The sequence below is a fragment of the Drosophila virilis genome, chromosome 4 (genome assembly GCF_030788295.1).
Source record: "Drosophila virilis strain 15010-1051.87 chromosome 4, Dvir_AGI_RSII-ME, whole genome shotgun sequence".
In the NCBI taxonomy this organism is placed as follows: Eukaryota; Metazoa; Arthropoda; class Insecta; order Diptera; family Drosophilidae; genus Drosophila; species Drosophila virilis.
The window spans coordinates 6148829-6163769 of NC_091546.1; the positions used below are offsets into that span (position 1 = coordinate 6148829).

General features: G+C 37.6%; 1 protein-coding gene across 1 annotated transcript in view; it reads left to right on the top strand.

The window, feature by feature from the left end:
* The first annotated feature begins 330 nt into the window (after positions 1-330).
* CadN2 (Cadherin-N2) overlaps positions 331-14941 on the top strand; it is a 70915-nt gene continuing 56304 nt past the window's right edge. The window contains exon 1 of the mRNA XM_070209146.1: positions 331-885. The gene's annotated coding sequence lies outside the window, so the exon portion shown is untranslated. The remainder of the gene's footprint in view (positions 886-14941) is intronic.

Below are 14941 nucleotides of genomic sequence, written 5' to 3' on the forward strand. Positions count from 1 at the left end.
TAACAGAGTGTTAGCTGCAGAGAGAACAGAATGGCAACTAGCTGTTAGTCAATGTTAGCTAACAAAGAGCACAAAACAGCAAATGTTAAGTCGAGCATTGGAGTTAAATTCGAATCTAAGCCAACTAAAACATAGATTAGCTAGCTAGCGACTTAAATTAAGCTTAGCTAGTTCCATTGCAAATATAAAAAAAATATTAGTTTGCCTCTTAAGGCGTCTTTTGTAGTAGGTGCAAAATATAAGAGACTGAACGTCGTTAAATTCTATAAATATTCGAATTTAATATAAAATAGCTAAAAAAATGTGTTTAAATGAGCGATAATAATTGTTTGAAGCCAATTAAGTTATTTACTTGTTGAGCAGAGCAGCCAATATGCGCTTAACATCAACCAACATGCGCTTAACAGCAGCCGGCTGGTTGTGTCAAAAGAGCAAATTTCCCGCTGTTAAGGCCGGCATAAATGTTAAGTGCAGTCAGTGGGTCAACCTAGTAACCTACTGCGCGAATTTAACAGCGTCGCAATTGTGCACAAATTAAGAGCAGCAGTTTCGAACATTTTCTTGTCCGCTTTTTGTCCGCTTATCACATTAGCCAATGTAGCAGCTGTATGAACATGGTGGGCATAACATCGACTGCTACTGTTACAGCTGCTGTTACTGTTATGGCCGCATCTTCCTTACAGCATCCTAGCCTCGGCTGCGGCTGCTGCTGCTGCGACTGCTGCTGCTTAGCCTCCAGTTAGTACATTTTCAGTTGTTGACGGCGGTGCGCGCGTTTTCTCGACAGTTGTGGAGACAACGACGACAATTTTAACAGTATTTGATGTGATCAAAGCTCGTGCCGTGAAAGATTACGCCCGAATGTAAAATTGAATGCCAAAATTCGTAAGAGGCAATAAATGAGTGTTTATGCGGGATGCCACTTGAGTGGTGCCGCGTGGTTGAAGTGCAGCGAGTATTGCGAGTATACGACCAGGATAAATTATATTAATGTGATATGATAGCCGAAATTTATGGGCACTCGCATTTGATGTGAGCTGATAAGAAAAATTGTTCAGTCGAATCAATGCCAGCATGAATAATGAAATGAATTAAATTAAAAAAAAAATAAAATAAATGCTGCAATATATTATGCTGTTTTTGTGAGGCTGTGAGTGTGCGTGTGTGTGTGTGTGTAATGAATGGTGTGTGAAGCTGTTGCCATTAAAATGGCAGTTAATCATAATCAAGCCGCTCGTGTAAATAGTTTAATTAATCTGCGCCGTATTTGATAATGATAATAATTATGATTAAAATGCATTAATGACATGACAATCACGAATGAGCTCTCCATTAAGCGAAGCATGTGTAAAGCTGTTCATTAAAAACGCAATTAAAAAAGAAAGTGCGAAAATTTCGAAAAAATAAAGCTCTACAAATATTTAAAATAAAGTCATGCAAAATAAAAATTTTAAATACTAATACAACTGACTTAAAAAATAATGAGTAACAAATATAAAATATAAAATATAAAGTAAATAAAATTAATAAAAGACTGAATGTTTTTGCTGTAACTTAAAGTTGAAAGCAACTTCGCAAATATAAAATATTTATATTTATATCATTCAAAATAATAACCGATTTTACATAACAAACAATACATATAAATAAAAAGAATATGCTAATTTTAACACCTTTTTAATAACCTTTAATAGCAAAGTTTGACATACGCTTTAAACAAACTATTAATTAATTAAATTGAAAATTAAACCTGAACTAAAAATAAATTATAATAATATTGAACTTAAAAAAAACAACAACAAAAATATATAAAAAAATATAAATGTATTCAACACATTATATTAAACGAAACTTGCAATATATAAATTGAAAACACCAAACAAATAAAATTAATTAATAAATTAAAAAATTATTTACCAATTTTATAAGCTATAACCAAATAAATCAACCAACGAAATAATTTGCTGAATAAGTTAATATTTAAATATTGTTTAGCAAACACTTTTCATATGTATTAAAAAATTTGTTTGCATCAAATGAGACAATAGAAAAAGTGAATCCCATAATCAAACTGGAAAACACACTAATAAATATATAAAATGGCTTAACTACTAAAAGTATCGTTAATAGTTTTAAAATAATTAATTAATTGTGCGCATTAACTTATCATTAAAAATAAGAGCAGCAGCAGCAGTAACAATGACATATGAAACAAAGGGCAACGTTTAAGGCTTTAAAAATTTACGCGATTTACACACACATACGCTGCTGTTGTGCGCGTGTGTGTGTGTGTGTGTGTGTGTGTGTCTGAGGGGTCGCACATAAAAGGGCAACGGTTGCTAAGCCGCTTAAGTGCTATCATGTTGTATACAACGTCAATCCAGAAAAAAGGCCATCGGAAACATGATTAATCTCAATTTATGACAACGCCAGCAACAATAACAACAACAACAACAAAAACATCAAAAAAAATACCAAAAAGATAAATTCCCCTCTTCCCCAAAAAAAAAAAGGGCCAACTGACAAAATCAACTTGGCCAAGAGTTTTTGGCTGCACATTGTTGCCGCCGGCCCTCGGTGTCATCTGGCCACGCTAACGATCAAGCCATCAATCAATCAATCAATCAATTTATCAATCAGCACTCTCTGCAGTTGCCAAACCAACTGGGAAAAATTATGAAAAAGCAAACCAGCTCGGGGCCAAACTCACGGCTCGGCCCTTACAGATTCAATTTGCTTTTGCTGTACTATTTTTTTTTTTCGCTCGATTTGAGCATAATTGGGCGCATTTATGTTGGACTTAATTACATACCAATCACTTGCTATGCACAGCTTATGATTTATGCAGAAGCGCCAATTAGCATATGTGTGTATATGGCAAACCGTCGAAAGCAGCTATCAATTTAACCAGCCGCTCGTCAATGGCCCAAACGCTCGCATCACAGGGACCTAATAAATTTATAATAATAATAATCATCATCATCATCATAATAATAATAATATTGTTGGCCCTGTTCTGGAGCAGGCGAGTTACCTGCAGCTAATTATGATGCTCTGCTAATTAGTTGCATAAATCAGGCTATAAAACCGGATGGACATGCAGCTTTTGCCTCTCTCTTTCTCTCTCTCTCACTTTCTCACACTGTCTCACTGTCTCTCTCTTAATTGGTTTCAAATGTTTTCCTGTGCCGCAAATTGATATTAAGCCTGAGATTAAAGACATGAGTTTTGCATTTGTGTTTCAGCCAGCCTGCTGCATAATTAAAACGACTTACACATGCCGTATAAAAGTGAGACCCCCTCCCCCCCCCCCTCCCCTACCGCACACCCCTTTTTGCCCTAAAAAGTCTCGTTTACTTTTGCACCTAACGACTTTTTGACTTTCACCTGTGAGCCTAACTGCAAGTGAGTCGCTTCTTCCCTCGCATCATTTATTATTGCCGTTTCATTTTTGTGGATTTTTGTATATGTGTGTGTGTGTGTGTGTTGTTATTATACTTTGTGGCCCTTTGGTTGGGCACATAAACTTAACATGTGGCACCATTAAAGGCATGCAACATTATGGGGGTTATGTTTTGTTAGCGACTGTCTGGAGAGCTTCTGAACTTGAGTTTTGATTAGGCGACAAAAATCAAACAATTTTATTGAGGATTGAAAATTAACGCCTTAAGCATTTTCGGTTAGACCAATTAATACCCTTCATCAACGTGAATTAACAGATAGATTAAATTGTTGCCATGAACCAACTTGGATTCGTATTGTCTTTTGAAGGATGCGTATAAGTTTAATTTGTGAAATGGAAAGCAGTCGTGAATATATGCTAGACATTCACATCACAGCAGTTCAACTAGAAACTGCAGCTTCTTTCCTTCTGGGCCCATGACATTAAATATTCTATATAAATTAAAAAACAGAATTGAAAACGAGCCATAAATAATGACTCTTGGTATCAACCAAACTTCCTAAGTTTTTGTGCTCTAACATAATGCAAATGATGCTATGAAGATATAATACTTCAAAATATAATATAATTAATTACAATCAAAAGAATAATTTAATAATAATTCTGTCAATTAACAATTTTATAACAATTCATAATGCTCTAGCCTGAACACTTGAGCGCTAAAAAGTATGCTACAAGATAGGCATATTTCAGCAATGCGAAGTCTCGCAGCTTTATAGTCATTTAAAGTCCCTAAATACGAACACATATTGATGGGCTTAGTGTCATATCATGTTCCAACAATTGCAATCAATCGGCAAACAAAGCGCCAAAATCTGTTGCCAATTACGCGAAACAGGCCAAAATGCCGCGGGCGCTGTGCCAAGATTTCAGGCGTGTCAATAATACCGCCAAAACCTGTTCTTTCTCTATGTATGCCCAAGCATATATGTGCTGGGCACATATACAATAACATATATTTATGGGGCAGCTAACTATTTGTACAGACAGGCTTACGCTTGACTGGCTGCACAAAGACCGAGGCCAGTCATGTGAGCAATATTTGAGCCTACAGCCAGCAGCAATGCGCGTAATCCTGGCTATCTTAGCCAGCCTGTGGGCGACCCGCACAGACAACCACACACACGCACTAAGAGACACACACAGACAGAGAATAGATAAACGTCTGTGATTTATTGCGTCTAATTGCTGTGTAAGGGGGTGGGACCTCGAGCACGTGCTCCAATAACTTTTGGCTTTCACACCTCAGCAGATTTCGCGAGCGCTGTAAATGGGCCAACAAACCGCCGCAATTTCGCGGGGCTCTGAGTTGGCCAAAACACTGCAGATATTGACGATGGCCAAGCGAACATTTGCGGTTTACAGTGGCCGCCAATCAATTTACGCTCTGACCAGACCGAGCGTAACGGACGCTTCATTAAAACCAATTTCAATTCACGACATGCCCGGCCTATGTGTGTGTGTGTGTGTGTGTGTGTGTTTGTCAAACTGCGGCGGCAGGTGGCGTTGCCAGCACTTTCGGCCAGCTGAACTAAGCAATTATGTGTGCATAATTTATGGACCAAAAAAACTATTTTGATATTCAATATATGTGGAAAATGCCATAAATTTTCATTAGAAAAACTAAATTTTGCATTGATTTATTATAACAAAACAAATGCCGAAAACGTATTGAAAGTATTTAATTTAAAAGTTCAAATGCTTGAATAAACTTATGAATAAAAAGAATATAACGAAACAAAAAAATATATAATATAAAATATAACAAACAAAAATACTAAAATATTAACATAAATGCCATGAAATCTTTATATATTAAATACAGTTTTATGACTTCAACAGCGGATAGTTTACTCCGGCATTGCCCGTGGTACATATGAAAATGACTTTGGAACCGATCGGACAGTAAACCATTTCCCCACTGTTGTGGGCAAAATTTCCCAAGCTATTATATAGAGCTTTGGATAAAAGTTTTAAGAAAGTAGGACAAACATAAAAACTAGAGTAATGAATCCAGATTTGTATGCCAAATTGACCTAGAGGGCAAGCCATGAACAAAAAGCCAAGCTTTACATCTTATGAGTTCTGACCGAGTTATGGGGGTGGAATATGTTGATCCATGTCTATATACGAATCTTGAGGTAAGATTTGGACATGAATTTCGACTAAAAAATCGGTGTTCAGATTTTAATGCCCGATTATTCTAGAGGTAAAACCATGGATAAAAATCCAAACCTCATAATAATCGGTTGCGTTTTGACCGAGTTATGGGGATGTGAAATTTCGACCTATGCCTATATACGAATCTTGGAGTAAGATTTTGAGTCTATATACGAATCTAGAGATAAGATTTGGACATGAATTTGGACTAAAAAATATGTGTTCAGATTTGAATGTCAGATTAATATAGAGGGAAAACCATGAATACAAATCCAAATCTCATAAAAATCGGTTGAGTTTTGACCGAGTTATGGGGATTGGAAGTTTCGACCTATGCCTATGTACGAATCTTGATGTAAGATTTGGACATGAATTTCGACTAAAAAATATGTGTTCAGATTAGAATGCCAGATCAATCTAGAGGGAAAACCATGGATAAAAATCCAAACCTCATAATAATCGGTTGCGTTTTGACCGAGTTATGGGGATGTGAAATTTCGACCTATGTCTATATACGAATCTTGAGGTAAGATTTTGAGTCTATATACGAATCTTGAGGTAAGATTTGGACATGAATTTCGACTAAAAAATCGGTGTTCAGATTTAAATGCCAGATTAATGAAGAGGGAAAACCATGGATAAAAATCCAAACCTCGTAAAAATCGGTTGAGTTTTGACCGAGTAATGGGATGGGAAAGTTGACCTATGTCTATATACGAATCTTGAGGTAAGATTTGGACATGAATTTCGACTAAAAAATCGGTGTTCAGATTTTAATGCCCGATTATTCTAGAGGTAAAACCATGGATAAAAATCCAAACCTCATAATAATCGGTTGCGTTTTGACCGAGTTATGGGGATGTGAAATTTCGACCTATGTCTATATACGAATCTTGGAGTACGATTTTGAGTCTATATACGAATCTAGAGATAAGATTTGGACATGAATTTGGACTAAAAAATATGTGTTCAGATTTGAATGTCAGATTAATATAGAGGGAAAACCATGAATAAAAATCCAAATATCATAAAAATCGGTTGAGTTTTGACCGAGTTATGGGGATTGGAAGTTTCGACCTATGCCTATGTACGAATCTTGAGGTAAGATTTGGACATGAATTTCGACTAAAAAACATGTGTTCAGATTTGAATGCCAGATTATTCTAGAGGAAAAACCATGGATAAAAATCCAAACCTCATAATAATCGGTTGCGTTTTGACCGAGTTATGGGGATGTGAAATTTCGACCTATGTCTATATACGAATCTTGAGGTAAGATTTTGAGTCTATATACGAATCTTGAGGTAAGATTTGGACATGAATTTCGACTAAAAAATCGGTGTTCAGATTTAAATGCCAGATTAATGAAGAGGGAAAACCATGGATAAAAATCCAAACCTCGTAAAAATCGGTTGAGTTTTGACCGAGTAATGGGATGGGAAAGTTGACCTATGTCTATATACGAATCTTGAGGTAAGATTTGGACATGAATTTCGACTAAAAAATCGGTGTTCAGATTTTAATGCCCGATTATTCTAGAGGTAAAACCATGGATAAAAATCCAAACCTCATAATAATCGGTTGCGTTTTGACCGAGTTATGGGGATGTGAAATTTCGACCTATGTCTATATACGAATCTTGGAGTACGATTTTGAGTCTATATACGAATCTTGAGGTAAGATTTGGACATGAATTTCGACTAAAAAATCGGTGTTCAGATTTAAATGCCAGATTAATGAAGAGGGAAAACCATGGATAAAAATCCAAACCTCGTAAAAATCGGTTGAGTTTTGACCGAGTAATGGGATGGGAAAGTTGACCTATGTCTATATACGAATCTTGAGGTAAGATTTGGACATGAATTTCGACTAAAAAATCGGTGTTCAGATTTTAATGCCCGATTATTCTAGAGGTAAAACCATGGATAAAAATCCAAACCTCATAATAATCGGTTGCGTTTTGACCGAGTTATGGGGATGTGAAATTTCGACCTATGCCTATATACGAATCTTGGAGTAAGATTTTGAGTCTATATACGAATCTAGAGATAAGATTTGGACATGAATTTCGACTAAAAAATCGGTGTTCAGATTTAAATGCCAGATTAATGAAGAGGGAAAACCATGGATAAAAATCCAAACCTCGTAAAAATCGGTTGAGTTTTGACCGAGTAATGGGATGGGAAAGTTGACCTATGTCTATATACGAATCTTGAGGTAAGATTTGGACATGAATTTCGACTAAAAAATCGGTGTTCAGATTTTAATGCCCGATTATTCTAGAGGTAAAACCATGGATAAAAATCCAAACCTCATAATAATCGGTTGCGTTTTGACCGAGTTATGGGGATGTGAAATTTCGACCTATGTCTATATACGAATCTTGAGGTAAGATTTTGAGTCTATATACGAATCTTGAGGTAAGATTTGGACATGAATTTCGACTAAAAAATCGGTGTCCAGATTTAAATGCCAGATTAATGAAGAGGGAAAACCATGGATAAAAATCCAAACCTCGTAAAAATCGGTTGAGTTTTGACCGAGTAATGGGATAGGAAAGGTGACCTATGTCTATATACGAATCTTGAGGTAAGATTTGGACATGAATTTCGCCTAAAAAATCGGTGTTCAGATTTTAATGCCCGATTATTCTAGAGGTAAAACCATGGATAAAAATCCAAACCTCATAATAATCGGTTGCGTTTTGACCGAGTTATGGGGATGTGAAATTTCGACCTATGCCTATATACGAATCTTGGAGTAAGATTTTGAGTCTATATACGAATCTAGAGATAAGATTTGGACATGAATTTGGACTAAAAAATATGTGTTCAGATTTGAATGTCAGATTAATATAGAGGGAAAACCATGAATAAAAATCCAAATCTCATAAAAATCGGTTGAGTTTTGACCGAGTTATGGGGATTGGAAGTTTCGATCTATGCCTATGTACGAATCTTGAGGTAAGATTTGGACATGAATTTGGACTAAAAAATATGTGTTCAGATTTGAATGCCAGATTAATCTAGAGGGAAAACCATGGATAAAAATCCAAACCTCATAATAATCGGTTGCGTTTTGACCGAGTTATGGGGATGTGAAATTTCGACCTTTGTCTATATACGAATCTTGAGGTAAGATTTTGAGTCTATATACGAATCTAGAGGTAAGATTTGGACATGAATTTCGACTAAAAAATATGTGTTCGGAATTGAATGCCAGATTAATCTAGGGGGAAAACCATGGATAAAAATGCAAATCTCATAATAATCGGTTGCGTTTTGACCGAGTTATGGGGATGTGAAATTTCGACCTATGCCTATATACGAATCTTGGAGTAAGATTTTGAGTCTATATAGAGATAAGATTTGGACATGAATTCGGACTAAAAAATATGTGTTCAGATTTGAATGCCAGATTAATCTAGAGGGAAAACCATGGATAAAAATCCAAACCTCGTAAAAATCGGTTGAGTTTTGACCGAGTTATGGGATGGGAAAGTTGACCTATGTCTATATACGAATCTTGAGGTAAGATTTGGGCATGAATTTCGACTAAAAAATATGTGTTCAGATTTGAATGCCAGATCAATCTAGAGGGAAAACCATGGATAAAAATCCAAGCTTTGTAAAAATCGGTTAAGTTTTGACCGAGTTATGGGGATGGGAAATTTCGATCTGTCTATATATGAATCTTGATGTAAGACTTGGACATGAATTTCGACTAAAAAATATGTGTTCAGAGTGGAATGCCAGATTAATCCAGAGGAATAACGATGGATAAAAATCCAAACCTCGTAAAAATCGTAAAAATAATGCGCCGGCACACAGCTGCCTTCTGTCCAATTTATGAGATCCTTTCAAAGTCAGCCACACACACAAACACACATACACATATACACACATACACATACACAGCCAAGGCCTTAAAAAATGAAGAGAAATACTTAAATTGCATGCAAGCAGCAATCAAAGCATAGACGCCGAGGCTGTGGGCGGGGTGACAGCTCACCAAACGAGAGAAACAAGAAAATCTCTCAAAATGCATTTGGTCGAAACCGAATACAAGTGCAACTCGGTCGGTTGGCATATATGATTCGCATGTGTGGTTGGCCAAGAGGATGTGGCGCGGGGGGAAGTCCAAGATAAGTTAAGTTTTGCGACAGGTGTCAGGGGCTGAGTGAAGATGTCCAGCGAGTACAGAGAACGTAAAGTTTATGTGAAGTTCAAGCCAAACAAAACAAAACTTTTGTTAAAAAAAATCTGAAATGTAAATTGTGAGCGCCTGTTGTTGTTAACAAAGAAATATAGTTAAAAAAAATGAGATATATATATTTTTCAAATGTTCTCTTTACCAGTGTGTGGAATCTAATTCATTAATTTATATACCTATATTATTAAACATCTTGACATTTAAATTGTTGTTTCACAAATCTTTGACTTCAGTTTGCTGTTGGCAAACTTTTGGTCAGTTCAATTTTGTGTTTGTCGCACAAACGCTGTCAAATTGTTGATGCAGCACTTTATTTGCTTTATGTGACAGCACCACCCTTCACTGTCTCCCACGTCCCGCTCAGGTCGCTGTTGGCAAACAAATATTTCAATTGGCAAGCGCTCAGACAACTTGAGCTAACTTCATGTTTTACTTTGTGCATTTTTATTTGTTTTTTAATAAACTTGCCTCTCCTCAACTCCACATTCGTGCATGTGTATGTGTACAATTTGGTCAGCTGTGCCGCTCGCGCTGCTTGTTGTTGTTGTTGTTGTTGCCACAGAGCCACTTGAGTGCTGCCTTATTTACTTTTCATTTGCAGCAAGCCAATTAATTTTTATTTATTTTAATTCCGCGTCTTGCACGGGCTCTCCGGTTCCAGTTCCAGTTCCGAGTTACACTTACTGTTCCCGTTCCCGTTACCCATCCCATTCCCGTTCCTCTTCCCGTTTCTCGTTTTCGTTTCAGACTCGTTTTGCAGCAACCAAAATTTATGCATTACTTGCAAATTTATTGACCCAGTTTTGCAACAAAGATGAAAATGTTAAAATTCAGTTTTTTATACCCAGTTTCTACTAGGTTTAAGATGGGGGCATTCGTTTGTTGCAAGTTCAAACTTAATAAATTTCGTCTGGCCACCCCACACCGAATATATTTTTGTACATCCAATATTCCTAAAATAGAATTCCTTATTTTCAAACTAGATTTAATATATATAATGAATCCTGAAAGAACTCGCTAAATATAAATTACCTTAGTAATAAATGAAGCCAATTACACACCTTGCAATTCCGTCAGCAGGGTATTTGGCCTTCGGCAGCTGCTTGTTGCAACATTTTTACCATTTTTTTGTGGTTTTTTTCTTTATGCCTTAAACCGGAAAACAAAGTAACCAAATTTTTTGGACTATGGTAAAAATATGCACTCTACAACTTTTAACTTGTAATATTTGTATGCATACACAAAGTTGCGTTGTCACAACAACAACAACGGCAATAACAACAGCTACAATAACCGAAACAACAACAAGAGCAAAAGTTTCGTCCTGTTCGTCTGGCCATATCTCGACTACAGAGCAGCGCCATGCTTTGCTGTGATAGCAGAGTATATGTATTTTCTATTGCTATATGAGTATATGTATTTTCGAATCGTGGAGTTAAACTGACTTTTTTAATTAGACCACATTAGGCTGGCAAAATGTGGATGGTACGCCAATTAGAACCCGAGCATGCGTTAAAAGTTCATTTAATGGAAACTCTGAAACAATGCGATTCCCCAAAAAAGTAGGTGGCAGCTGACAAGCCTGATAGACATGAGTCCAAGCGTCGGTGAGGGGTACTTTCACATTTTACCGCTTGCAAATTGACTTGAAAGTTAATTACTCTGATTTAAGCGCTACGCAGAGCGACTGCGACTGAGACAGACAGAGAGAGAGAGAGGGAGAGAGAGTGACAGAAATATAGAGAGGTGGAGTGGGTAAGAGCGAGCCAAACTGATGGAAATTAGACAGCTTAAACCCACTGATTAGCAGGCAATGCCAGAGCATATACGCACCCACGATTGAGCACATCAACAGGCGAAATTCTTGTGAATAACTGGCACGCCCCCTCGAATGCTGGGGGCGCTGTGCGCGTGCCTTTTCCATTCCACTTACCATTTTCTCTCGCTTCTTTTTGGGGGGCGAGAAGGTACGACGCCTTCAAGTGGCTTAAAAATACAACAAAAAAAAAGAGAGCAAAAAATAATTCAAACAAGTTGCAAGTTGTTGGCGACGCTTCGAAGTGTGTTGGGGCGTGGCATGCGGAAATTTAATTAAGTCGCCATTGTTTTTGTTGTTGTCGTTGTTGCTGTTGTTGCTGTTGTTGTTGCACGTTGTTCTTGTAGATTTGATTAAATTGTTTGGATGCCACAGCATCTATTTGTTATTTGCTAGATTTCCGCATAAATTAACTTTGAAGTAAGGGTGTGTGTGTGCTTGTGTGAGGGTGCGCGTGTGAGTGGGCGTCTACTGCTAGGTTAGCCCTGGGCGTGGCATACTCAGCATGCCAAATAGCCATCAAAACAGGATTAACGAAACCTATTTGGCTGCTCGCTTTGAAGCTAATGAAGTACAGTATCTATATAATTAACTCAAATACAATTAATGAGAAATTAATACGGGAAACCCTTGAACTTTAGAATGTCATTTCACTTTTTTTTAAACAAAATAATGTTAATAAAATATTTAGTTGGACAGGATTGAAACGAAAAAACCAAAATGAACTTCTTGTGAACTAAACCATTTAATGCTGCTACCCTAGCAGCTGCTTGCTGCTCTTCCTCAAAGAAAATGTTGCCTATTTATGAGGGCAGCAGCGACTGCAAGCATAATTTAAAGTTTAGTTAGGAACATGTTTCTAGCAGCAAGATGCAGGCATCTGCCAAAACTATCAGCATAAAGAGTTGATCGAAATCTAGGACGCTTGTGCCACAAGTAAAGATCATCAATCAATACTTAATCTCAAGAATAGCGCGAATAATTTGTGTTTACTTTTCGCCCAAAAAGTAATTTAAGACATATTTCTTACCGTCTTATTAACATCAAAAAAATCAGCATTGTTTAGCTGCAGTTTCTAAATAGAGACAAAACAATTTTTAAAAAACTCAAAGAGCCATAATAATAATTACAGGATATCTTACTGCTAGCACACTTTACTCGAGCACACTTGGTACTTACTTTAAGGCCGTGAAGCGAATTAAATTTCGCAGCTTATGAGCTTTGATAACTTTGTGCCGTGTCCCTGGCAACTGTCTGTCTGGCAACGCTCGCTGGCAGCCTTGCCACCTGCCCCGTTATTGGAGCTTAGACGGCATAAAATTGCGCTAAAATGCGCACAACTCATCAAATGAGTTTATGGTAACTGCATGCCAACAGATTGGGTTGCAAGTAGCAGAGGAAGCTGAGAAGGAAAACGGGAGGCAGCTGCAGCATCCGCTTCATGCCTCATGTATATGCAACAAACAGTTGCAGCTCATTTTTTCACTCAGTCGGTTGGAGACTTGCCTAAATGGGTCACACGGCTGAGCGCATTTTTGGGCGCGTCAAAGACGTCGATGTGTAAACAGCAGCTGGCTGCAAGGCGACAGAGACCCCCAACCCTACTCCCGCCAGCATGTATACCCCCCGCCCCGGGCAGTACCTTTCAGATGCTGGCAGATTATAGCAATGCGTCGTCTACTTACTTGGCAGACAATGGGAAAAATATGTCACTGCGCCAAAGCGCAACTCACCTCCTCTATGTTGCCCTGCCCCGGCCCATGCCCCTGCTCCTGCCCCTGCCCCTGCCCCTGGCCCGTTTTCCCTTTGCTGTTTGCCTATGAAATATGCTAATGATCAACTTGAGACATGTTCAAATTATTGTCAAGCAGCTGCGCTGCGTCCAACAAGTTAAACATTTTTGCCAAGCTGGCGCCTTAAAACTGCAATTTCTGTTGCACGAAACTTTTTCATGACTTTGGGGCAAGTTTTTTCGGTTGGCGGGCGGGTTTGGGGAGGTGTATTTATTATAACTTGAACGCTCACGGGGCAGCGTTTTAATTTGTCTGTTTCACAGATACCCAAAAGCAGCAGCGCCTGCTAATTAAGTCAGTTCAGAGTCAGTTTCTATTTTATTACTGGCGTCATGTTTTTCCTTTTTAATTTTATGCTATATATTTTATTTCGTTTTTTTTTTTCTGTTCTTTATTTTTGTTTGCCGTTGCCGTTGGCTACAGATTCTTGCAAATTGTCTCGGCGCGCCTGGCGAATTAATTTTTATAAATTTAATTAGCGTTGCATATTATCAACAGAGCTGGCGGCCATTTCATAAAGTCGCAGACAAACGAGCTGACAGACACTGGCTGCGCGGTGCAAAGAGATGAGTTTCAACGTTTTCTGCTATGTGACACAGAGAGAAATTTTCTTTTCGATTAAAAAGTGCATACTTTGCTTAATGATCTCCAACCTTGTGTTCTCTAGATATGAATACGAAAAGTTAGTGAGGTTTTTTAACTTTGAGCATATAGATAAAGATAAACTCAATAGAAAGATGTTATAACAGACACACATGTACCTAATTTAATAAGTACACCAAATAGAGTTAATCAAACTCTTGCAAATCTAGTGATATGGAAGAGGGGCATGAATAAGGATACTTTTCCCTTAGAGTATGTGGATTAGTTAAACTTTTTGATGCACATATGAATATAATTATACTAAAAGATATAAATAGCAATAAAGTTAAATGCTCCCAAAGACAAAAGGACATTAATTGCTTCTCCTAATTGTGTAACACAAAGTATCCGTTTCCAAATTCAATCAGAAATCAGGATGCCAAAAGAGTGCAATAATGCAGATTATAGATTAAGCGTCCAGATGTGGCATTGAGTGACAACTAGTTGGCAGTAGCTTAAATTAATTGGATACAGTTGTGGCTTGCAGTTGACGAAGTCCCCGCCCCGCGGCTCAGCTCATTGTCGACGCATTTGTCGTTTCCATTTCTGAGTTACTTCTACAACATGACAATAAGCTTAGTGAGATTCTACTTCTTCTGCTTTTAAGCTCTCTACTATTAGTCATGCCCCATGCTATTATTCCTACCTCAGCCCGCTCCACTCGCCTTAATTGCGATGCTGTTGCACATTTCTACGTGCGCGTCAGTTACTTGTTTTGTTTTCCCATCAGCTAACTAAGGCGCGGCAACTGAATGGACCTTGCTGACTCCCCTTCACACACACACACACACGCACACGCACACTGAGCATGCACAACAAAAAAGCACACAATAAAGCAAAAACAACAACAACAAC